The sequence below is a fragment of the Taudactylus pleione genome, unplaced genomic scaffold (genome assembly GCF_031769625.1).
Source record: "Taudactylus pleione unplaced genomic scaffold, aTauple2 ptg000085l, whole genome shotgun sequence".
NCBI classification, from domain to species: domain Eukaryota; kingdom Metazoa; phylum Chordata; class Amphibia; order Anura; family Myobatrachidae; genus Taudactylus; species Taudactylus pleione.
The window spans coordinates 4,605,014-4,626,650 of record NW_028284487.1 but is presented as its reverse complement, the minus strand read 5'-3'; the positions used below and the strand labels follow the sequence as shown (position 1 = coordinate 4,626,650).

At 35.4% G+C, this 21,637-nt stretch overlaps 42 non-coding genes across 42 annotated transcripts; all 42 read right to left on the bottom strand.

Moving 5' to 3' along the window:
• Positions 1–532: 532 nt before the first annotated feature.
• TRNAS-CGA (transfer RNA serine (anticodon CGA)) lies at positions 533–614 on the bottom strand. Its single transcript has one exon. It is a non-coding gene; the product is annotated as a tRNA-Ser (tRNA).
• Positions 615–821: 207 nt separating this feature from the next.
• TRNAS-CGA (transfer RNA serine (anticodon CGA)) lies at positions 822–903 on the bottom strand. Its single transcript has one exon. It is a non-coding gene; the product is annotated as a tRNA-Ser (tRNA).
• A 207-nt stretch (positions 904–1,110) lies between these two features.
• On the bottom strand, positions 1,111–1,192 carry TRNAS-UGA (transfer RNA serine (anticodon UGA)). The gene has a single exon. It is a non-coding gene; the product is annotated as a tRNA-Ser (tRNA).
• A 207-nt stretch (positions 1,193–1,399) lies between these two features.
• Positions 1,400–1,481, bottom strand: TRNAS-UGA (transfer RNA serine (anticodon UGA)). Its single transcript has one exon. It is a non-coding gene; the product is annotated as a tRNA-Ser (tRNA).
• A 943-nt stretch (positions 1,482–2,424) lies between these two features.
• Positions 2,425–2,506, bottom strand: TRNAS-CGA (transfer RNA serine (anticodon CGA)). The gene has a single exon. It is a non-coding gene; the product is annotated as a tRNA-Ser (tRNA).
• A 207-nt stretch (positions 2,507–2,713) lies between these two features.
• TRNAS-CGA (transfer RNA serine (anticodon CGA)) lies at positions 2,714–2,795 on the bottom strand. Its single transcript has one exon. It is a non-coding gene; the product is annotated as a tRNA-Ser (tRNA).
• Positions 2,796–3,002: 207 nt separating this feature from the next.
• TRNAS-UGA (transfer RNA serine (anticodon UGA)) lies at positions 3,003–3,084 on the bottom strand. Its single transcript has one exon. It is a non-coding gene; the product is annotated as a tRNA-Ser (tRNA).
• Positions 3,085–3,291: 207 nt separating this feature from the next.
• TRNAS-UGA (transfer RNA serine (anticodon UGA)) lies at positions 3,292–3,373 on the bottom strand. Its single transcript has one exon. It is a non-coding gene; the product is annotated as a tRNA-Ser (tRNA).
• A 943-nt stretch (positions 3,374–4,316) lies between these two features.
• TRNAS-CGA (transfer RNA serine (anticodon CGA)) lies at positions 4,317–4,398 on the bottom strand. The gene has a single exon. It is a non-coding gene; the product is annotated as a tRNA-Ser (tRNA).
• Positions 4,399–4,605: 207 nt separating this feature from the next.
• TRNAS-CGA (transfer RNA serine (anticodon CGA)) lies at positions 4,606–4,687 on the bottom strand. The gene has a single exon. It is a non-coding gene; the product is annotated as a tRNA-Ser (tRNA).
• A 207-nt stretch (positions 4,688–4,894) lies between these two features.
• Positions 4,895–4,976, bottom strand: TRNAS-CGA (transfer RNA serine (anticodon CGA)). The gene has a single exon. It is a non-coding gene; the product is annotated as a tRNA-Ser (tRNA).
• Positions 4,977–6,211: 1,235 nt separating this feature from the next.
• On the bottom strand, positions 6,212–6,293 carry TRNAS-CGA (transfer RNA serine (anticodon CGA)). Its single transcript has one exon. It is a non-coding gene; the product is annotated as a tRNA-Ser (tRNA).
• A 207-nt stretch (positions 6,294–6,500) lies between these two features.
• On the bottom strand, positions 6,501–6,582 carry TRNAS-CGA (transfer RNA serine (anticodon CGA)). The gene has a single exon. It is a non-coding gene; the product is annotated as a tRNA-Ser (tRNA).
• A 207-nt stretch (positions 6,583–6,789) lies between these two features.
• Positions 6,790–6,871, bottom strand: TRNAS-CGA (transfer RNA serine (anticodon CGA)). The gene has a single exon. It is a non-coding gene; the product is annotated as a tRNA-Ser (tRNA).
• A 1,235-nt stretch (positions 6,872–8,106) lies between these two features.
• Positions 8,107–8,188, bottom strand: TRNAS-CGA (transfer RNA serine (anticodon CGA)). The gene has a single exon. It is a non-coding gene; the product is annotated as a tRNA-Ser (tRNA).
• Positions 8,189–8,395: 207 nt separating this feature from the next.
• On the bottom strand, positions 8,396–8,477 carry TRNAS-CGA (transfer RNA serine (anticodon CGA)). Its single transcript has one exon. It is a non-coding gene; the product is annotated as a tRNA-Ser (tRNA).
• A 207-nt stretch (positions 8,478–8,684) lies between these two features.
• On the bottom strand, positions 8,685–8,766 carry TRNAS-CGA (transfer RNA serine (anticodon CGA)). The gene has a single exon. It is a non-coding gene; the product is annotated as a tRNA-Ser (tRNA).
• Positions 8,767–8,973: 207 nt separating this feature from the next.
• TRNAL-UAA (transfer RNA leucine (anticodon UAA)) lies at positions 8,974–9,055 on the bottom strand. The gene has a single exon. It is a non-coding gene; the product is annotated as a tRNA-Leu (tRNA).
• A 942-nt stretch (positions 9,056–9,997) lies between these two features.
• On the bottom strand, positions 9,998–10,079 carry TRNAS-CGA (transfer RNA serine (anticodon CGA)). Its single transcript has one exon. It is a non-coding gene; the product is annotated as a tRNA-Ser (tRNA).
• Positions 10,080–10,286: 207 nt separating this feature from the next.
• TRNAS-CGA (transfer RNA serine (anticodon CGA)) lies at positions 10,287–10,368 on the bottom strand. The gene has a single exon. It is a non-coding gene; the product is annotated as a tRNA-Ser (tRNA).
• Positions 10,369–10,575: 207 nt separating this feature from the next.
• Positions 10,576–10,657, bottom strand: TRNAS-UGA (transfer RNA serine (anticodon UGA)). Its single transcript has one exon. It is a non-coding gene; the product is annotated as a tRNA-Ser (tRNA).
• A 207-nt stretch (positions 10,658–10,864) lies between these two features.
• TRNAS-UGA (transfer RNA serine (anticodon UGA)) lies at positions 10,865–10,946 on the bottom strand. Its single transcript has one exon. It is a non-coding gene; the product is annotated as a tRNA-Ser (tRNA).
• Positions 10,947–11,889: 943 nt separating this feature from the next.
• TRNAS-CGA (transfer RNA serine (anticodon CGA)) lies at positions 11,890–11,971 on the bottom strand. Its single transcript has one exon. It is a non-coding gene; the product is annotated as a tRNA-Ser (tRNA).
• A 207-nt stretch (positions 11,972–12,178) lies between these two features.
• Positions 12,179–12,260, bottom strand: TRNAS-CGA (transfer RNA serine (anticodon CGA)). Its single transcript has one exon. It is a non-coding gene; the product is annotated as a tRNA-Ser (tRNA).
• Positions 12,261–12,467: 207 nt separating this feature from the next.
• On the bottom strand, positions 12,468–12,549 carry TRNAS-UGA (transfer RNA serine (anticodon UGA)). The gene has a single exon. It is a non-coding gene; the product is annotated as a tRNA-Ser (tRNA).
• Positions 12,550–12,756: 207 nt separating this feature from the next.
• TRNAS-UGA (transfer RNA serine (anticodon UGA)) lies at positions 12,757–12,838 on the bottom strand. The gene has a single exon. It is a non-coding gene; the product is annotated as a tRNA-Ser (tRNA).
• A 943-nt stretch (positions 12,839–13,781) lies between these two features.
• On the bottom strand, positions 13,782–13,863 carry TRNAS-CGA (transfer RNA serine (anticodon CGA)). The gene has a single exon. It is a non-coding gene; the product is annotated as a tRNA-Ser (tRNA).
• Positions 13,864–14,070: 207 nt separating this feature from the next.
• TRNAS-UGA (transfer RNA serine (anticodon UGA)) lies at positions 14,071–14,152 on the bottom strand. The gene has a single exon. It is a non-coding gene; the product is annotated as a tRNA-Ser (tRNA).
• Positions 14,153–14,359: 207 nt separating this feature from the next.
• TRNAS-UGA (transfer RNA serine (anticodon UGA)) lies at positions 14,360–14,441 on the bottom strand. The gene has a single exon. It is a non-coding gene; the product is annotated as a tRNA-Ser (tRNA).
• A 942-nt stretch (positions 14,442–15,383) lies between these two features.
• On the bottom strand, positions 15,384–15,465 carry TRNAS-CGA (transfer RNA serine (anticodon CGA)). Its single transcript has one exon. It is a non-coding gene; the product is annotated as a tRNA-Ser (tRNA).
• A 207-nt stretch (positions 15,466–15,672) lies between these two features.
• On the bottom strand, positions 15,673–15,754 carry TRNAS-CGA (transfer RNA serine (anticodon CGA)). Its single transcript has one exon. It is a non-coding gene; the product is annotated as a tRNA-Ser (tRNA).
• A 207-nt stretch (positions 15,755–15,961) lies between these two features.
• TRNAS-UGA (transfer RNA serine (anticodon UGA)) lies at positions 15,962–16,043 on the bottom strand. Its single transcript has one exon. It is a non-coding gene; the product is annotated as a tRNA-Ser (tRNA).
• A 207-nt stretch (positions 16,044–16,250) lies between these two features.
• On the bottom strand, positions 16,251–16,332 carry TRNAS-UGA (transfer RNA serine (anticodon UGA)). The gene has a single exon. It is a non-coding gene; the product is annotated as a tRNA-Ser (tRNA).
• Positions 16,333–17,275: 943 nt separating this feature from the next.
• On the bottom strand, positions 17,276–17,357 carry TRNAS-CGA (transfer RNA serine (anticodon CGA)). The gene has a single exon. It is a non-coding gene; the product is annotated as a tRNA-Ser (tRNA).
• A 207-nt stretch (positions 17,358–17,564) lies between these two features.
• On the bottom strand, positions 17,565–17,646 carry TRNAS-CGA (transfer RNA serine (anticodon CGA)). The gene has a single exon. It is a non-coding gene; the product is annotated as a tRNA-Ser (tRNA).
• A 207-nt stretch (positions 17,647–17,853) lies between these two features.
• Positions 17,854–17,935, bottom strand: TRNAS-UGA (transfer RNA serine (anticodon UGA)). Its single transcript has one exon. It is a non-coding gene; the product is annotated as a tRNA-Ser (tRNA).
• Positions 17,936–18,142: 207 nt separating this feature from the next.
• Positions 18,143–18,224, bottom strand: TRNAS-UGA (transfer RNA serine (anticodon UGA)). The gene has a single exon. It is a non-coding gene; the product is annotated as a tRNA-Ser (tRNA).
• Positions 18,225–19,167: 943 nt separating this feature from the next.
• On the bottom strand, positions 19,168–19,249 carry TRNAS-CGA (transfer RNA serine (anticodon CGA)). The gene has a single exon. It is a non-coding gene; the product is annotated as a tRNA-Ser (tRNA).
• A 207-nt stretch (positions 19,250–19,456) lies between these two features.
• On the bottom strand, positions 19,457–19,538 carry TRNAS-CGA (transfer RNA serine (anticodon CGA)). The gene has a single exon. It is a non-coding gene; the product is annotated as a tRNA-Ser (tRNA).
• A 207-nt stretch (positions 19,539–19,745) lies between these two features.
• TRNAS-CGA (transfer RNA serine (anticodon CGA)) lies at positions 19,746–19,827 on the bottom strand. Its single transcript has one exon. It is a non-coding gene; the product is annotated as a tRNA-Ser (tRNA).
• Positions 19,828–21,062: 1,235 nt separating this feature from the next.
• TRNAS-CGA (transfer RNA serine (anticodon CGA)) lies at positions 21,063–21,144 on the bottom strand. Its single transcript has one exon. It is a non-coding gene; the product is annotated as a tRNA-Ser (tRNA).
• A 207-nt stretch (positions 21,145–21,351) lies between these two features.
• On the bottom strand, positions 21,352–21,433 carry TRNAS-UGA (transfer RNA serine (anticodon UGA)). The gene has a single exon. It is a non-coding gene; the product is annotated as a tRNA-Ser (tRNA).
• Between the last annotated feature and the right edge of the window lie 204 nt (positions 21,434–21,637).

The following is a 21,637-nucleotide window of genomic DNA, read 5'->3' as shown; positions in this document are numbered from 1 at the left end:
ATATATTTAAGATTAACTTTAAGATGGGAAAGATTTCCTGAGCTTGGTGGCAATTGTTGATTATGATGAAGATGATAATATGTTCTGGAATGAACAAATAAACTTTGCTATGTATCTTACAAAGTGGCTGATGGAAATAATTGCAATACATTCACTGTAATTCCACAGATAGCACTACAGTTTTGTGATATTTGAAAGTATCTGATATGCACATTTCTTCCTAGTGCTGCTGATTTGTTAATTAAAAGTTTAGTTGTTATTAACAAAACAAATTTTAACTCAGATCTACACATAAATAACCATTACATCATGAAACAGTAAAAAAAATTGGAGATGGTTTGATGACATGTTCCTAAAATGCAGGAAGAGCCTCACTGTCTGAGATCACGTGCTTCAAAAAGCAGTCCATTGTGAAATAGGATGCAGGTGAAGGTGATTTAGGATGAGACAGTTACATTGTTCAACATAACATATTTTGCTTTTCTACATCTTAAATGCATATTGTGTTTATAAATAAGTTTGAAAAGCAAAACGTAGCTGGCAGGATTTGAACCTGCGCGGGGAAACCCCAATGGATTTCGAGTCCATCGCCTTAACCACTCAGCCACAACTACCTGCACGTTGATTTTGTGATGAGCTTCTGTGGAAAAATAATTGCTTTCCATTTCATGATTGTCATTTAAAACCTGTTGCAATTTCTATTTGGTGGCTGCTATATTAATAGACAAACTGTGTGAAATATAATAGCTAGTATAGTTTCCTAGAAAATAAAGGAGTCAAGGAAGTATGATCTTTGTTTTTTACATGCTCGAAAAGCAAGACGTAGCTGGCAGGATTTGAACCTGCGCGGGGAAACCCCAATGGATTTCGAGTCCATCGCCTTAACCACTCGGCCACAACTACCTGCACGTTGATTTTGTGATGAGCTTCTGTGGAAAAATAATTGCTTTCCATTTCATGATTGTCATTTAAAACCTGTTGCAATTTCTATTTGGTGGCTGCTATACTAATAGACAAACTATGTGAAATATAATAGCTAGTATAGTTTCCTAGAAAATAAAGGAGTCAAGGAAGTATGATCTTTGTTTTTTACATGCTCGAAAAGCAAGACGTAGCTGGCAGGATTTGAACCTGCGCGGGGAAACCCCAATGGATTTCAAGTCCATCGCCTTAACCACTCGGCAACAACTACCTGCACGTTGGTTTTGTGATGAGCTTCTGTGGAAAAATAATTGCTTTCCATTTCATGATTGTCATTTAAAACCTGTTGCAATTTCTATTTGGTGGCTGCTATATTAATAGACAAACTATGGGAAATATAATAGCTAGTATAGTTTCCTAGAAAATAAAGGAGTCAAGGAAGTATGATCTTTGTTTTTTACATGCTCGAAAAGCAAGATGTAACTGGCAGGATTTGAACCTGCGCGGGGAAACCCCAATGGATTTCAAGTCCATCGCCTTAACCACTCGGCCACAACTACTTCTATACCTTTAGCCGACATTACCTGGAGTACAAAATAATTTATTATCATTCTGTTTATTTCATTGGCCCCATGTTTATTTAATGTAGAATTAGCACACCTGCCACTGCACATTCATAAATTTGTTTATTAACATGCATTTTCTCTCATCATTCATTACATCTCTGCAGATCTCTCAAGATCAAATTTTGCATTCTTTAGTGGCAGTATGGATATTGTGAAAGGCACATCATAGGATTCTGCAAATGTATATGTGAAATAATTAGTTCATAACATCAAGGCTGCAAACTAGGATTAAATCAGGATTAGGATACAATGGTTAGTATGATGGTTTCCAAAAAATATTGATTTAAATTTTTCAATTACTGTTTATGTTTTAAAAAGAAACAGCTCATGTCAGTGTTATAGAGATATATTTAAGATTAACTTTAAGATGGGAAAGATTTCCTGAGCTTGGTGGCAATTGTTGATTATGATGAAGATGATAATATGTTCTGGAATGAACAAATAAACTTTGCTATGTATCTTACAAAGTGGCTGATGGAAATAATTGCAATACATTCACTGTAATTCCACAGATAGCACTACAGTTTTGTGATATTTGAAAGTATCTGATATGCACATTTCTTCCTAGTGCTGCTGATTTGTTAATTAAAAGTTTAGTTGTTATTAACAAAACAAATTTTAACTCAGATCTACACATAAATAACCATTACATCATGAAACAGTAACAAAAAATTGGAGATGGTTTGATGACATGTTCCTAAAATGCAGGAAGAGCCTCACTGTCTGAGATCACGTGCTTCAAAAAGCAGTCCATTGTGAAATAGGATGCAGGTGAAGGTGATTTAGGATGAGACAGTTACATTGTTCAACATAACATATTTTGCTTTTCTACATCTTAAATGCATATTGTGTTTATAAATAAGTTTGAAAAGCAAAACGTAGCTGGCAGGATTTGAACCTGCGCGGGGAAACCCCAATGGATTTCGAGTCCATCGCCTTAACCACTCAGCCACAACTACCTGCACGTTGATTTTGTGATGAGCTTCTGTGGAAAAATAATTGCTTTCCATTTCATGATTGTCATTTAAAACCTGTTGCAATTTCTATTTGGTGGCTGCTATATTAATAGACAAACTGTGTGAAATATAATAGCTAGTATAGTTTCCTAGAAAATAAAGGAGTCAAGGAAGTATGATCTTTGTTTTTTACATGCTCGAAAAGCAAGACGTAGCTGGCAGGATTTGAACCTGCGCGGGGAAACCCCAATGGATTTCGAGTCCATCGCCTTAACCACTCGGCCACAACTACCTGCACGTTGATTTTGTGATGAGCTTCTGTGGAAAAATAATTGCTTTCCATTTCATGATTGTCATTTAAAACCTGTTGCAATTTCTATTTGGTGGCTGCTATACTAATAGACAAACTATGTGAAATATAATAGCTAGTATAGTTTCCTAGAAAATAAAGGAGTCAAGGAAGTATGATCTTTGTTTTTTACATGCTCGAAAAGCAAGACGTAGCTGGCAGGATTTGAACCTGCGCGGGGAAACCCCAATGGATTTCAAGTCCATCGCCTTAACCACTCGGCAACAACTACCTGCACGTTGGTTTTGTGATGAGCTTCTGTGGAAAAATAATTGCTTTCCATTTCATGATTGTCATTTAAAACCTGTTGCAATTTCTATTTGGTGGCTGCTATATTAATAGACAAACTATGTGAAATATAATAGCTAGTATAGTTTCCTAGAAAATAAAGGAGTCAAGGAAGTATGATCTTTGTTTTTTACATGCTCGAAAAGCAAGATGTAACTGGCAGGATTTGAACCTGCGCGGGGAAACCCCAATGGATTTCAAGTCCATCGCCTTAACCACTCGGCCACAACTACTTCTATACCTTTAGCCGACATTACCTGGAGTACAAAATAATTTATTATCATTCTGTTTATTTCATTGGCCCCATGTTGATTTAATGTAGAATTAGCACACCTGCCACTGCACATTCATAAATTTGTTTATTAACATGCATTTTCTCTCATCATTCATTACATCTCTGCAGATCTCTCAAGATCAAATTTTGCATTCTTTAGTGGCAGTATGGATATTGTGAAAGGCACATCATAGGATTCTGCAAATGTATATGTGAAATAATTAGTTCATAACATCAAGGCTGCAAACTAGGATTAAATCAGGATTAGGATACAATGGTGAGTATGATGGTTTCCAAAAAATATTGATTTAAATTTTTCAATTACTGTTTATGTTTTAAAAAGAAACAGCTCATGTCAGTGTTATAGAGATATATTTAAGATTAACTTTAAGATGGGAAAGATTTCCTGAGCTTGGTGGCAATTGTTGATTATGATGAAGATGATAATATGTTCTGGAATGAACAAATAAACTTTGCTATGTATCTTACAAAGTGGCTGATGGAAATATTTGCAATACATTCACTGTAATTCCACAGATAGCACTACAGTTTTGTGATATTTGAAAGTATCTGATATGCACATTTCTTCCTAGTGCTGCTGATTTGTTAATTAAAAGTTTAGTTGTTATTAACAAAACAAATTTTAACTCAGATCTACACATAAATAACCATTACATCATGAAACAGTAAAAAAAAATTGGAGATGGTTTGATGACATGTTCCTAAAATGCAGGAAGAGCCTCACTGTCTGAGATCACGTGCTTCAAAAAGCAGTCCATTGTGAAATAGGATGCAGGTGAAGGTGATTTAGGATGAGACAGTTACATTGTTCAACATAACATATTTTGCTTTTCTACATCTTAAATGCATATTGTGTTTATAAATAAGTTTGAAAAGCAAAACGTAGCTGGCAGGATTTGAACCTGCGCGGGGAAACCCCAATGGATTTCGAGTCCATCGCCTTAACCACTCAGCCACAACTACCTGCACGTTGATTTTGTGATGAGCTTCTGTGGAAAAATAATTGCTTTCCATTTCATGATTGTCATTTAAAACCTGTTGCAATTTCTATTTGGTGGCTGCTATATTAATAGACAAACTATGTGAAATATAATAGCTAGTATAGTTTCCTAGAAAATAAAGGAGTCAAGGAAGTATGATCTTTGTTTTTTACATGCTCGAAAAGCAAGACGTAGCTGGCAGGATTTGAACCTGCGCGGGGAAACCCCAATGGATTTCGAGTCCATCTCCTTAACCACTCGGCCACAACTACCTGCACGTTGATTTTATGATGAGCTTCTGTGGAAAAATAATTGCTTTCCATTTCATGATTGTCATTTAAAACCTGTTGCAATTTCTATTTGGTGGCTGCTATATTAATAGACAAACTATGTGAAATATAATAGCTAGTATAGTTTCCTAGAAAATAATGGAGTTAAGGAAGTATGATCTTTGTTTTTTACATGCTCGAAAAGCAAGACGTAGCTGGCAGGATTTGAACCTGCGCGGGGAAACCCCAATGGATTTCGAGTCCATCGCCTTAACCACTCGGCAACAACTACCTGCACGTTGGTTTTGTGATGAGCTTCTGTGGAAAAATAATTGCTTTCCATTTCATGATTGTCATTTAAAACCTGTTGCAATTTCTATTTGGTGGCTGCTATATTAATAGACAAACTATGTGAAATATAATAGCTAGTATAGTTTCCTAGAAAATAAAGGAGTCAAGGAAGTATGATCTTTGTTTTTTACATGCTCGAAAAGCAGGATTTGAACCTGCGCGGGGAAACCCCAATGGATTTCAAACCCCAATGGATTTCAAGTCCATCGCCTTAACCACTCGGCCACAACTACTTCTATACCTTTAGCCGACATTACCTGGAGTACAAAATAATTTATTATCATTCTGTTTATTTCATTGGCCCCATGTTTATTTAATGTAGAATTAGCACACCTGCCACTGCACATTCATAAATTTGTTTATTAACATGCATTTTCTCTCATCATTCATTACATCTCTGCAGATCTCTCAAGATCAAATTTTGCATTCTTTAGTGGCAGTATGGATATTGTGAAAGGCACATCATAGGATTCTGCAAATGTATATGTGAAATAATTAGTTCATAACATCAAGGCTGCAAACTAGGATTAAATCAGGATTAGGATACAATGGTGAGTATGATGGTTTCCAAAAAATATTGATTTAAATTTTTCAATTACTGTTTATGTTTTAAAAAGAAACAGCTCATGTCAGTGTTATAGAGATATATTTAAGATTAACTTTAAGATGGGAAAGATTTCCTGAGCTTGGTGGCAATTGTTGATTATGATGAAGATGATAATATGTTCTGGAATGAACAAATAAACTTTGCTATGTATCTTACAAAGTGGCTGATGGAAATATTTGCAATACATTCACTGTAATTCCACAGATAGCACTACAGTTTTGTGATATTTGAAAGTATCTGATATGCACATTTCTTCCTAGTGCTGCTGATTTGTTAATTAAAAGTTTAGTTGTTATTAACAAAACAAATTTTAACTCAGATCTACACATAAATAACCATTACATCATGAAACAGTAAAAAAAAATTGGAGATGGTTTGATGACATGTTCCTAAAATGCAGGAAGAGCCTCACTGTCTGAGATCACGTGCTTCAAAAAGCAGTCCATTGTGAAATAGGATGCAGGTGAAGGTGATTTAGGATGAGACAGTTACATTGTTCAACATAACATATTTTGCTTTTCTACATCTTAAATGCATATTGTGTTTATAAATAAGTTTGAAAAGCAAAACGTAGCTGGCAGGATTTGAACCTGCGCGGGGAAACCCCAATGGATTTCGAGTCCATCGCCTTAACCACTCAGCCACAACTACCTGCACGTTGATTTTGTGATGAGCTTCTGTGGAAAAATAATTGCTTTCCATTTCATGATTGTCATTTAAAACCTGTTGCAATTTCTATTTGGTGGCTGCTATATTAATAGACAAACTATGTGAAATATAATAGCTAGTATAGTTTCCTAGAAAATAAAGGAGTCAAGGAAGTATGATCTTTGTTTTTTACATGCTCGAAAAGCAAGACGTAGCTGGCAGGATTTGAACCTGCGCGGGGAAACCCCAATGGATTTCGAGTCCATCTCCTTAACCACTCGGCCACAACTACCTGCACGTTGATTTTATGATGAGCTTCTGTGGAAAAATAATTGCTTTCCATTTCATGATTGTCATTTAAAACCTGTTGCAATTTCTATTTGGTGGCTGCTATATTAATAGACAAACTATGTGAAATATAATAGCTAGTATAGTTTCCTAGAAAATAATGGAGTTAAGGAAGTATGATCTTTGTTTTTTACATGCTCGAAAAGCAAGACGTAGCTGGCAGGATTTGAACCTGCGCGGGGAAACCCCAATGGATTTCGAGTCCATCGCCTTAACCACTCGGCAACAACTACCTGCACGTTGGTTTTGTGATGAGCTTCTGTGGAAAAATAATTGCTTTCCATTTCATGATTGTCATTTAAAACCTGTTGCAATTTCTATTTGGTGGCTGCTATATTAATAGACAAACTATGTGAAATATAATAGCTAGTATAGTTTCCTAGAAAATAAAGGAGTCAAGGAAGTATGATCTTTGTTTTTTACATGCTCGAAAAGCAGGATTTGAACCTGCGCGGGGAAACCCCAATGGATTTCAAACCCCAATGGATTTCAAGTCCATCGCCTTAACCACTCGGCCACAACTACTTCTATACCTTTAGCCGACATTACCTGGAGTACAAAATAATTTATTATCATTCTGTTTATTTCATTGGCCCCATGTTTATTTAATGTAGAATTAGCACACCTGCCACTGCACATTCATAAATTTGTTTATTAACATGCATTTTCTCTCATCATTCATTACATCTCTGCAGATCTCTCAAGATCAAATTTTGCATTCTTTAGTGGCAGTATGGATATTGTGAAAGGCACATCATAGGATTCTGCAAATGTATATGTGAAATAATTAGTTCATAACATCAAGGCTGCAAACTAGGATTAAATCAGGATTAGGATACAATGGTGAGTATGATGGTTTCCAAAAAATATTGATTTAAATTTTTCAATTACTGTTTATGTTTTAAAAAGAAACAGCTCATGTCAGTGTTATAGAGATATATTTAAGATTAACTTTAAGATGGGAAAGATTTCCTGAGCTTGGTGGCAATTGTTGATTATGATGAAGATGATAATATGTTCTGGAATGAACAAATAAACTTTGCTATGTATCTTACAAAGTGGCTGATGGAAATATTTGCAATACATTCACTGTAATTCCACAGATAGCACTACAGTTTTGTGATATTTGAAAGTATCTGATATGCACATTTCTTCCTAGTGCTGCTGATTTGTTAATTAAAAGTTTAGTTGTTATTAACAAAACAAATTTTAACTCAGATCTACACATAAATAACCATTACATCATGAAACAGTAAAAAAAAATTGGAGATGGTTTGATGACATGTTCCTAAAATGCAGGAAGAGCCTCACTGTCTGAGATCACGTGCTTCAAAAAGCAGTCCATTGTGAAATAGGATGCAGGTGAAGGTGATTTAGGATGAGACAGTTACATTGTTCAACATAACATATTTTGCTTTTCTACATCTTAAATGCATATTGTGTTTATAAATAAGTTTGAAAAGCAAAACGTAGCTGGCAGGATTTGAACCTGCGCGGGGAAACCCCAATGGATTTCGAGTCCATCGCCTTAACCACTCAGCCACAACTACCTGCACGTTGATTTTGTGATGAGCTTCTGTGGAAAAATAATTGCTTTCCATTTCATGATTGTCATTTAAAACCTGTTGCAATTTCTATTTGGTGGCTGCTATATTAATAGACAAACTATGTGAAATATAATAGCTAGTATAGTTTCCTAGAAAATAAAGGAGTCAAGGAAGTATGATCTTTGTTTTTTACATGCTCGAAAAGCAAGACGTAGCTGGCAGGATTTGAACCTGCGCGGGGAAACCCCAATGGATTTCGAGTCCATCTCCTTAACCACTCGGCCACAACTACCTGCACGTTGATTTTGTGATGAGCTTCTGTGGAAAAATAATTGCTTTCCATTTCATGATTGTCATTTAAAACCTGTTGCAATTTCTATTTGGTGGCTGCTATATTAATAGACAAACTATGTGAAATATAATAGCTAGTATAGTTTCCTAGAAAATAATGGAGTTAAGGAAGTATGATCTTTGTTTTTTACATGCTCGAAAAGCAAGACGTAGCTGGCAGGATTTGAACCTGCGCGGGGAAACCCCAATGGATTTCGAGTCCATCGCCTTAACCACTCGGCCACAACTACCTGCACGTTGATTTTGTGATGAGCTTCTGTGGAAAAATAATTGCTTTCCATTTCATGATTGTCATTTAAAACCTGTTGCAATTTCTATTTGGTGGCTGCTATATTAATAGACAAACTATGTGAAATATAATAGCTAGTATAGTTTCCTAGAAAATAAAGGAGTCAAGGAAGTATGATCTTTGTTTTTTACATGCTCGAAAAGCAAGATGTAGCTGGCAGGATTTGAACCTGCGCGGCGAAACCCCAATGGATATTAAGTCCATCGCCTTAAACACTCGGCCACAACTACTTCTATACCTCTAGCCGACATTACCTGGAGTACAAAATAATTTATTATCATTCTGTTTATTTCATTGGTCCCATGTTTATTTAATGTAGAATTAGAACACCTGCCACTGCACATTCATAAATTTGTTTATTAACATGCATTTTCTCTCATCATTCATTACATCTCTGCAGATCTCTCAAGATCAAATTTTGCATTCTTTAGTGGCAGTATGGATATTGTGAAAGGCACATCATAGGATTCTGCAAATGTATATGTGAAATAATTAGTTCATAACATCAAGGCTGCAAACTAGGATTAAATCAGGATTAGGATACAATGGTTAGTATGATGGTTTCCAAAAAATATTGATTTAAATTTTTCAATTACTGTTTATGTTTTAAAAAGAAACAGCTCATGTCAGTGTTATAGAGATATATTTAAGATTAACTTTAAGATGGGAAAGATTTCCTGAGCTTGGTGGCAATTGTTGATTATGATGAAGATGATAATATGTTCTGGAATGAACAAATAAACTTTGCTATGTATCTTACAAAGTGGCTGATGGAAATAATTGCAATACATTCACTGTAATTCCACAGATAGCACTACAGTTTTGTGATATTTGAAAGTATCTGATATGCACATTTCTTCCTAGTGCTGCTGATTTGTTAATTAAAAGTTTAGTTGTTATTAACAAAACAAATTTTAACTCAGATCTACACATAAATAACCATTACATCATGAAACAGTAAAAAAAATTGGAGATGGTTTGATGACATGTTCCTAAAATGCAGGAAGAGCCTCACTGTCTGAGATCACGTGCTTCAAAAAGCAGTCCATTGTGAAATAGGATGCAGGTGAAGGTGATTTAGGATGAGACAGTTACATTGTTCAACATAACATATTTTGCTTTTCTACATCTTAAATGCATATTGTGTTTATAAATAAGTTTGAAAAGCAAAACGTAGCTGGCAGGATTTGAACCTGCGCGGGGAAACCCCAATGGATTTCGAGTCCATCGCCTTAACCACTCAGCCACAACTACCTGCACGTTGATTTTGTGATGAGCTTCTGTGGAAAAAAAATTGCTTTCCATTTCATGATTGTCATTTAAAACCTGTTGCAATTTCTATTTGGTGGCTGCTATATTAATAGACAAACTGTGTGAAATATAATAGCTAGTATAGTTTCCTAGAAAATAAAGGAGTCAAGGAAGTATGATCTTTGTTTTTTACATGCTCAAAAAGCAAGACGTAGCTGGCAGGATTTGAACCTGCGCGGGGAAACCCCAATGGATTTCGAGTCCATCGCCTTAACCACTCGGCCACAACTACCTGCACGTTGATTTTGTGATGAGCTTCTGTGGAAAAATAATTGCTTTCCATTTCATGATTGTCATTTAAAACCTGTTGCAATTTCTATTTGGTGGCTGCTATACTAATAGACAAACTATGTGAAATATAATAGCTAGTATAGTTTCCTAGAAAATAAAGGAGTCAAGGAAGTATGATCTTTGTTTTTTACATGCTCGAAAAGCAAGACGTAGCTGGCAGGATTTGAACCTGCGCGGGGAAACCCCAATGGATTTCAAGTCCATCGCCTTAACCACTCGGCAACAACTACCTGCACGTTGGTTTTGTGATGAGCTTCTGTGGAAAAATAATTGCTTTCCATTTCATGATTGTCATTTAAAACCTGTTGCAATTTCTATTTGGTGGCTGCTATATTAATAAACAAACTATGTGAAATATAATAGCTAGTATAGTTTCCTAGAAAATAAAGGAGTCAAGGAAGTATGATCTTTGTTTTTTACATGCTCGAAAAGCAAGATGTAACTGGCAGGATTTGAACCTGCGCGGGGAAACCCCAATGGATTTCAAGTCCATCGCCTTAACCACTCGGCCACAACTACTTCTATACCTTTAGCCGACATTACCTGGAGTACAAAATAATTTATTATCATTCTGTTTATTTCATTGGCCCCATGTTTATTTAATGTAGAATTAGCACACCTGCCACTGCACATTCATAAATTTGTTTATTAACATGCATTTTCTCTCATCATTCATTACATCTCTGCAGATCTCTCAAGATCAAATTTTGCATTCTTTAGTGGCAGTATGGATATTGTGAAAGGCACATCATAGGATTCTGCAAATGTATATGTGAAATAATTAGTTCATAACATCAAGGCTGCAAACTAGGATTAAATCAGGATTAGGATACAATGGTGAGTATGATGGTTTCCAAAAAATATTGATTTAAATTTTTCAATTACTGTTTATGTTTTAAAAAGAAACAGCTCATGTCAGTGTTATAGAGATATATTTAAGATTAACTTTAAGATGGGAAAGATTTCCTGAGCTTGGTGGCAATTGTTGATTATGATGAAGATGATAATATGTTCTGGAATGAACAAATAAACTTTGCTATGTATCTTACAAAGTGGCTGATGGAAATATTTGCAATACATTCACTGTAATTCCACAGATAGCACTACAGTTTTGTGATATTTGAAAGTATCTGATATGCACATTTCTTCCTAGTGCTGCTGATTTGTTAATTAAAAGTTTAGTTGTTATTAACAAAACAAATTTTAACTCAGATCTACACATAAATAACCATTACATCATGAAACAGTAAAAAAAAATTGGAGATGGTTTGATGACATGTTCCTAAAATGCAGGAAGAGCCTCACTGTCTGAGATCACGTGCTTCAAAAAGCAGTCCATTGTGAAATAGGATGCAGGTGAAGGTGATTTAGGATGAGACAGTTACATTGTTCAACATAACATATTTTGCTTTTCTACATCTTAAATGCATATTGTGTTTATAAATAAGTTTGAAAAGCAAAACGTAGCTGGCAGGATTTGAACCTGCGCGGGGAAACCCCAATGGATTTCGAGTCCATCGCCTTAACCACTCAGCCACAACTACCTGCACGTTGATTTTGTGATGAGCTTCTGTGGAAAAAAAATTGCTTTCCATTTCATGATTGTCATTTAAAACCTGTTGCAATTTCTATTTGGTGGCTGCTATATTAATAGACAAACTGTGTGAAATATAATAGCTAGTATAGTTTCCTAGAAAATAAAGGAGTCAAGGAAGTATGATCTTTGTTTTTTACATGCTCAAAAAGCAAGACGTAGCTGGCAGGATTTGAACCTGCGCGGGGAAACCCCAATGGATTTCGAGTCCATCGCCTTAACCACTCGGCCACAACTACCTGCACGTTGATTTTGTGATGAGCTTCTGTGGAAAAATAATTGCTTTCCATTTCATGATTGTCATTTAAAACCTGTTGCAATTTCTATTTGGTGGCTGCTATACTAATAGACAAACTATGTGAAATATAATAGCTAGTATAGTTTCCTAGAAAATAAAGGAGTCAAGGAAGTATGATCTTTGTTTTTTACATGCTCGAAAAGCAAGACGTAGCTGGCAGGATTTGAACCTGCGCGGGGAAACCCCAATGGATTTCAAGTCCATCGCCTTAACCACTCGGCAACAACTACCTGCACGTTGGTTTTGTGATGAGCTTCTGTGGAAAAATAATTGCTTTCCATTTCATGATTGTCATTTAAAACCTGTTGCAATTTCTATTTGGTGGCTGCTATATTAATAAACAAACTATGTGAAATATAATAGCTAGTATAGTTTCCTAGAAAATAAAGGAGTCAAGGAAGTATGATCTTTGTTTTTTACATGCTCGAAAAGCAAGATGTAACTGGCAGGATTTGAACCTGCGCGGGGAAACCCCAATGGATTTCAAGTCCATCGCCTTAACCACTCGGCCACAACTACTTCTATACCTTTAGCCGACATTACCTGGAGTACAAAATAATTTATTATCATTCTGTTTATTTCATTGGCCCCATGTTTATTTAATGTAGAATTAGCACACCTGCCACTGCACATTCATAAATTTGTTTATTAACATGCATTTTCTCTCATCATTCATTACATCTCTGCAGATCTCTCAAGATCAAATTTTGCATTCTTTAGTGGCAGTATGGATATTGTGAAAGGCACATCATAGGATTCTGCAAATGTATATGTGAAATAATTAGTTCATAACATCAAGGCTGCAAACTAGGATTAAATCAGGATTAGGATACAATGGTGAGTATGATGGTTTCCAAAAAATATTGATTTAAATTTTTCAATTACTGTTTATGTTTTAAAAAGAAACAGCTCATGTCAGTGTTATAGAGATATATTTAAGATTAACTTTAAGATGGGAAAGATTTCCTGAGCTTGGTGGCAATTGTTGATTATGATGAAGATGATAATATGTTCTGGAATGAACAAATAAACTTTGCTATGTATCTTACAAAGTGGCTGATGGAAATATTTGCAATACATTCACTGTAATTCCACAGATAGCACTACAGTTTTGTGATATTTGAAAGTATCTGATATGCACATTTCTTCCTAGTGCTGCTGATTTGTTAATTAAAAGTTTAGTTGTTATTAACAAAACAAATTTTAACTCAGATCTACACATAAATAACCATTACATCATGAAACAGTAAAAAAAAATTGGAGATGGTTTGATGACATGTTCCTAAAATGCAGGAAGAGCCTCACTGTCTGAGATCACGTGCTTCAAAAAGCAGTCCATTGTGAAATAGGATGCAGGTGAAGGTGATTTAGGATGAGACAGTTACATTGTTCAACATAACATATTTTGCTTTTCTACATCTTAAATGCATATTGTGTTTATAAATAAGTTTGAAAAGCAAAACGTAGCTGGCAGGATTTGAACCTGCGCGGGGAAACCCCAATGGATTTCGAGTCCATCGCCTTAACCACTCAGCCACAACTACCTGCACGTTGATTTTGTGATGAGCTTCTGTGGAAAAATAATTGCTTTCCATTTCATGATTGTCATTTAAAACCTGTTGCAATTTCTATTTGGTGGCTGCTATACTAATAGACAAACTATGTGAAATATAATAGCTAGTATAGTTTCCTAGAAAATAAAGGAGTCAAGGAAGTATGATCTTTGTTTTTTACATGCTCGAAAAGCAAGACGTAGCTGGCAGGATTTGAACCTGCGCGGGGAAACCCCAATGGATTTCAAGTCCATCGCCTTAACCACTCGGCAACAACTACCTGCACGTTGGTTTTGTGATGAGCTTCTGTGGAAAAATAATTGCTTTCCATTTCATGATTGTCATTTAAAACCTGTTGCAATTTCTATTTGGTGGCTGCTATATTAATAGACAAACTATGGGAAATATAATAGCTAGTATAGTTTCCTAGAAAATAAAGGAGTCAAGGAAGTATGATCTTTGTTTTTTACATGCTCGAAAAGCAAGATGTAACTGGCAGGATTTGAACCTGCGCGGGGAAACCCCAATGGATTTCAAGTCCATCGCCTTAACCACTCGGCCACAACTACTTCTATACCTTTAGCCGACATTACCTGGAGTACAAAATAATTTATTATCATTCTGTTTATTTCATTGGCCCCATGTTTATTTAATGTAGAATTAGCACACCTGCCACTGCACATTCATAAATTTGTTTATTAACATGCATTTTCTCTCATCATTCATTACATCTCTGCAGATCTCTCAAGATCAAATTTTGCATTCTTTAGTGGCAGTATGGATATTGTGAAAGGCACATCATAGGATTCTGCAAATGTATATGTGAAATAATTAGTTCATAACATCAAGGCTGCAAACTAGGATTAAATCAGGATTAGGATACAATGGTTAGTATGATGGTTTCCAAAAAATATTGATTTAAATTTTTCAATTACTGTTTATGTTTTAAAAAGAAACAGCTCATGTCAGTGTTATAGAGATATATTTAAGATTAACTTTAAGATGGGAAAGATTTCCTGAGCTTGGTGGCAATTGTTGATTATGATGAAGATGATAATATGTTCTGGAATGAACAAATAAACTTTGCTATGTATCTTACAAAGTGGCTGATGGAAATAATTGCAATACATTCACTGTAATTCCACAGATAGCACTACAGTTTTGTGATATTTGAAAGTATCTGATATGCACATTTCTTCCTAGTGCTGCTGATTTGTTAATTAAAAGTTTAGTTGTTATTAACAAAACAAATTTTAACTCAGATCTACACATAAATAACCATTACATCATGAAACAGTAAAAAAAATTGGAGATGGTTTGATGACATGTTCCTAAAATGCAGGAAGAGCCTCACTGTCTGAGATCACGTGCTTCAAAAAGCAGTCCATTGTGAAATAGGATGCAGGTGAAGGTGATTTAGGATGAGACAGTTACATTGTTCAACATAACATATTTTGCTTTTCTACATCTTAAATGCATATTGTGTTTATAAATAAGTTTGAAAAGCAAAACGTAGCTGGCAGGATTTGAACCTGCGCGGGGAAACCCCAATGGATTTCGAGTCCATCGCCTTAACCACTCAGCCACAACTACCTGCACGTTGATTTTGTGATGAGCTTCTGTGGAAAAATAATTGCTTTCCATTTCATGATTGTCATTTAAAACCTGTTGCAATTTCTATTTGGTGGCTGCTATATTAATAGACAAACTGTGTGAAATATAATAGCTAGTATAGTTTCCTAGAAAATAAAGGAGTCAAGGAAGTATGATCTTTGTTTTTTACATGCTCGAAAAGCAAGACGTAGCTGGCAGGATTTGAACCTGCGCGGGGAAACCCCAATGGATTTCGAGTCCATCGCCTTAACCACTCGGCCACAACTACCTGCACGTTGATTTTGTGATGAGCTTCTGTGGAAAAATAATTGCTTTCCATTTCATGATTGTCATTTAAAACCTGTTGCAATTTCTATTTGGTGGCTGCTATACTAATAGACAAACTATGTGAAATATAATAGCTAGTATAGTTTCCTAGAAAATAAAGGAGTCAAGGAAGTATGATCTTTGTTTTTTACATGCTCGAAAAGCAAGACGTAGCTGGCAGGATTTGAACCTGCGCGGGGAAACCCCAATGGATTTCAAGTCCATCGCCTTAACCACTCGGCAACAACTACCTGCACGTTGGTTTTGTGATGAGCTTCTGTGGAAAAATAATTGCTTTCCATTTCATGATTGTCATTTAAAACCTGTTGCAATTTCTATTTGGTGGCTGCTATATTAATAGACAAACTATGGGAAATATAATAGCTAGTATAGTTTCCTAGAAAATAAAGGAGTCAAGGAAGTATGATCTTTGTTTTTTACATGCTCGAAAAGCAAGATGTAACTGGCAGGATTTGAACCTGCGCGGGGAAACCCCAATGGATTTCAAGTCCATCGCCTTAACCACTCGGCCACAACTACTTCTATACCTTTAGCCGACATTACCTGGAGTACAAAATAATTTATTATCATTCTGTTTATTTCATTGGCCCCATGTTTATTTAATGTAGAATTAGCACACCTGCCACTGCACATTCATAAATTTGTTTATTAACATGCATTTTCTCTCATCATTCATTACATCTCTGCAGATCTCTCAAGATCAAATTTTGCATTCTTTAGTGGCAGTATGGATATTGTGAAAGGCACATCATAGGATTCTGCAAATGTATATGTGAAATAATTAGTTCATAACATCAAGGCTGCAAACTAGGATTAAATCAGGATTAGGATACAATGGTTAGTATGATGGTTTCCAAAAAATATTGATTTAAATTTTTCAATTACTGTTTATGTTTTAAAAAGAAACAGCTCATGTCAGTGTTATAGAGATATATTTAAGATTAACTTTAAGATGGGAAAGATTTCCTGAGCTTGGTGGCAATTGTTGATTATGATGAAGATGATAATATGTTCTGGAATGAACAAATAAACTTTGCTATGTATCTTACAAAGTGGCTGATGGAAATAATTGCAATACATTCACTGTAATTCCACAGATAGCACTACAGTTTTGTGATATTTGAAAGTATCTGATATGCACATTTCTTCCTAGTGCTGCTGATTTGTTAATTAAAAGTTTAGTTGTTATTAACAAAACAAATTTTAACTCAGATCTACACATAAATAACCATTACATCATGAAACAGTAACAAAAAATTGGAGATGGTTTGATGACATGTTCCTAAAATGCAGGAAGAGCCTCACTGTCTGAGATCACGTGCTTCAAAAAGCAGTCCATTGTGAAATAGGATGCAGGTGAAGGTGATTTAGGATGAGACAGTTACATTGTTCAACATAACATATTTTGCTTTTCTACATCTTAAATGCATATTGTGTTTATAAATAAGTTTGAAAAGCAAAACGTAGCTGGCAGGATTTGAACCTGCGCGGGGAAACCCCAATGGATTTCGAGTCCATCGCCTTAACCACTCAGCCACAACTACCTGCACGTTGATTTTGTGATGAGCTTCTGTGGAAAAATAATTGCTTTCCATTTCATGATTGTCATTTAAAACCTGTTGCAATTTCTATTTGGTGGCTGCTATATTAATAGACAAACTGTGTGAAATATAATAGCTAGTATAGTTTCCTAGAAAATAAAGGAGTCAAGGAAGTATGATCTTTGTTTTTTACATGCTCGAAAAGCAAGACGTAGCTGGCAGGATTTGAACCTGCGCGGGGAAACCCCAATGGATTTCGAGTCCATCGCCTTAACCACTCGGCCACAACTACCTGCACGTTGATTTTGTGATGAGCTTCTGTGGAAAAATAATTGCTTTCCATTTCATGATTGTCATTTAAAACCTGTTGCAATTTCTATTTGGTGGCTGCTATACTAATAGACAAACTATGTGAAATATAATAGCTAGTATAGTTTCCTAGAAAATAAAGGAGTCAAGGAAGTATGATCTTTGTTTTTTACATGCTCGAAAAGCAAGACGTAGCTGGCAGGATTTGAACCTGCGCGGGGAAACCCCAATGGATTTCAAGTCCATCGCCTTAACCACTCGGCAACAACTACCTGCACGTTGGTTTTGTGATGAGCTTCTGTGGAAAAATAATTGCTTTCCATTTCATGATTGTCATTTAAAACCTGTTGCAATTTCTATTTGGTGGCTGCTATATTAATAGACAAACTATGTGAAATATAATAGCTAGTATAGTTTCCTAGAAAATAAAGGAGTCAAGGAAGTATGATCTTTGTTTTTTACATGCTCGAAAAGCAAGATGTAACTGGCAGGATTTGAACCTGCGCGGGGAAACCCCAATGGATTTCAAGTCCATCGCCTTAACCACTCGGCCACAACTACTTCTATACCTTTAGCCGACATTACCTGGAGTACAAAATAATTTATTATCATTCTGTTTATTTCATTGGCCCCATGTTGATTTAATGTAGAATTAGCACACCTGCCACTGCACATTCATAAATTTGTTTATTAACATGCATTTTCTCTCATCATTCATTACATCTCTGCAGATCTCTCAAGATCAAATTTTGCATTCTTTAGTGGCAGTATGGATATTGTGAAAGGCACATCATAGGATTCTGCAAATGTATATGTGAAATAATTAGTTCATAACATCAAGGCTGCAAACTAGGATTAAATCAGGATTAGGATACAATGGTGAGTATGATGGTTTCCAAAAAATATTGATTTAAATTTTTCAATTACTGTTTATGTTTTAAAAAGAAACAGCTCATGTCAGTGTTATAGAGATATATTTAAGATTAACTTTAAGATGGGAAAGATTTCCTGAGCTTGGTGGCAATTGTTGATTATGATGAAGATGATAATATGTTCTGGAATGAACAAATAAACTTTGCTATGTATCTTACAAAGTGGCTGATGGAAATATTTGCAATACATTCACTGTAATTCCACAGATAGCACTACAGTTTTGTGATATTTGAAAGTATCTGATATGCACATTTCTTCCTAGTGCTGCTGATTTGTTAATTAAAAGTTTAGTTGTTATTAACAAAACAAATTTTAACTCAGATCTACACATAAATAACCATTACATCATGAAACAGTAAAAAAAAATTGGAGATGGTTTGATGACATGTTCCTAAAATGCAGGAAGAGCCTCACTGTCTGAGATCACGTGCTTCAAAAAGCAGTCCATTGTGAAATAGGATGCAGGTGAAGGTGATTTAGGATGAGACAGTTACATTGTTCAACATAACATATTTTGCTTTTCTACATCTTAAATGCATATTGTGTTTATAAATAAGTTTGAAAAGCAAAACGTAGCTGGCAGGATTTGAACCTGCGCGGGGAAACCCCAATGGATTTCGAGTCCATCGCCTTAACCACTCAGCCACAACTACCTGCACGTTGATTTTGTGATGAGCTTCTGTGGAAAAATAATTGCTTTCCATTTCATGATTGTCATTTAAAACCTGTTGCAATTTCTATTTGGTGGCTGCTATATTAATAGACAAACTATGTGAAATATAATAGCTAGTATAGTTTCCTAGAAAATAAAGGAGTCAAGGAAGTATGATCTTTGTTTTTTACATGCTCGAAAAGCAAGACGTAGCTGGCAGGATTTGAACCTGCGCGGGGAAACCCCAATGGATTTCGAGTCCATCTCCTTAACCACTCGGCCACAACTACCTGCACGTTGATTTTATGATGAGCTTCTGTGGAAAAATAATTGCTTTCCATTTCATGATTGTCATTTAAAACCTGTTGCAATTTCTATTTGGTGGCTGCTATATTAATAGACAAACTATGTGAAATATAATAGCTAGTATAGTTTCCTAGAAAATAATGGAGTTAAGGAAGTATGATCTTTGTTTTTTACATGCTCGAAAAGCAAGACGTAGCTGGCAGGATTTGAACCTGCGCGGGGAAACCCCAATGGATTTCGAGTCCATCGCCTTAACCACTCGGCAACAACTACCTGCACGTTGGTTTTGTGATGAGCTTCTGTGGAAAAATAATTGCTTTCCATTTCATGATTGTCATTTAAAACCTGTTGCAATTTCTATTTGGTGGCTGCTATATTAATAGACAAACTATGTGAAATATAATAGCTAGTATAGTTTCCTAGAAAATAAAGGAGTCAAGGAAGTATGATCTTTGTTTTTTACATGCTCGAAAAGCAGGATTTGAACCTGCGCGGGGAAACCCCAATGGATTTCAAACCCCAATGGATTTCAAGTCCATCGCCTTAACCACTCGGCCACAACTACTTCTATACCTTTAGCCGACATTACCTGGAGTACAAAATAATTTATTATCATTCTGTTTATTTCATTGGCCCCATGTTTATTTAATGTAGAATTAGCACACCTGCCACTGCACATTCATAAATTTGTTTATTAACATGCATTTTCTCTCATCATTCATTACATCTCTGCAGATCTCTCAAGATCAAATTTTGCATTCTTTAGTGGCAGTATGGATATTGTGAAAGGCACATCATAGGATTCTGCAAATGTATATGTGAAATAATTAGTTCATAACATCAAGGCTGCAAACTAGGATTAAATCAGGATTAGGATACAATGGTGAGTATGATGGTTTCCAAAAAATATTGATTTAAATTTTTCAATTACTGTTTATGTTTTAAAAAGAAACAGCTCATGTCAGTGTTATAGAGATATATTTAAGATTAACTTTAAGATGGGAAAGATTTCCTGAGCTTGGTGGCAATTGTTGATTATGATGAAGATGATAATATGTTCTGGAATGAACAAATAAACTTTGCTATGTATCTTACAAAGTGGCTGATGGAAATATTTGCAATACATTCACTGTAATTCCACAGATAGCACTACAGTTTTGTGATATTTGAAAGTATCTGATATGCACATTTCTTCCTAGTGCTGCTGATTTGTTAATTAAAAGTTTAGTTGTTATTAACAAAACAAATTTTAACTCAGATCTACACATAAATAACCATTACATCATGAAACAGTAAAAAAAAATTGGAGATGGTTTGATGACATGTTCCTAAAATGCAGGAAGAGCCTCACTGTCTGAGATCACGTGCTTCAAAAAGCAGTCCATTGTGAAATAGGATGCAGGTGAAGGTGATTTAGGATGAGACAGTTACATTGTTCAACATAACATATTTTGCTTTTCTACATCTTAAATGCATATTGTGTTTATAAATAAGTTTGAAAAGCAAAACGTAGCTGGCAGGATTTGAACCTGCGCGGGGAAACCCCAATGGATTTCGAGTCCATCGCCTTAACCACTCAGCCACAACTACCTGCACGTTGATTTTGTGATGAGCTTCTGTGGAAAAATAATTGCTTTCCATTTCATGATTGTCATTTAAAACCTGTTGCAATTTCTATTTGGTGGCTGCTATACTAATAGACAAACTATGTGAAATATAATAGCTAGTATAGTTTCCTAGAAAATAAAGGAGTCAAGGAAGTATGATCTTTGTTTTTTACATGCTCGAAAAGCAAGACGTAGCTGGCAGGATTTGAACCTGCGCGGGGAAACCCCAATGGATTTCAAGTCCATCGCCTTAACCACTCGGCAACAACTACCTGCACGTTGGTTTTGTGATGAGCTTCTGTGGAAAAATAATTGCTTTCCATTTCATGATTGTCATTTAAAACCTGTTGCAATTTCTATTTGGTGGCTGCTATATTAATAGACAAACTATGTGAAATATAATAGCTAGTATAGTTTCCTAGAAAATAAAGGAGTCAAGGAAGTATGATCTTTGTTTTTTACATGCTCGAAAAGCA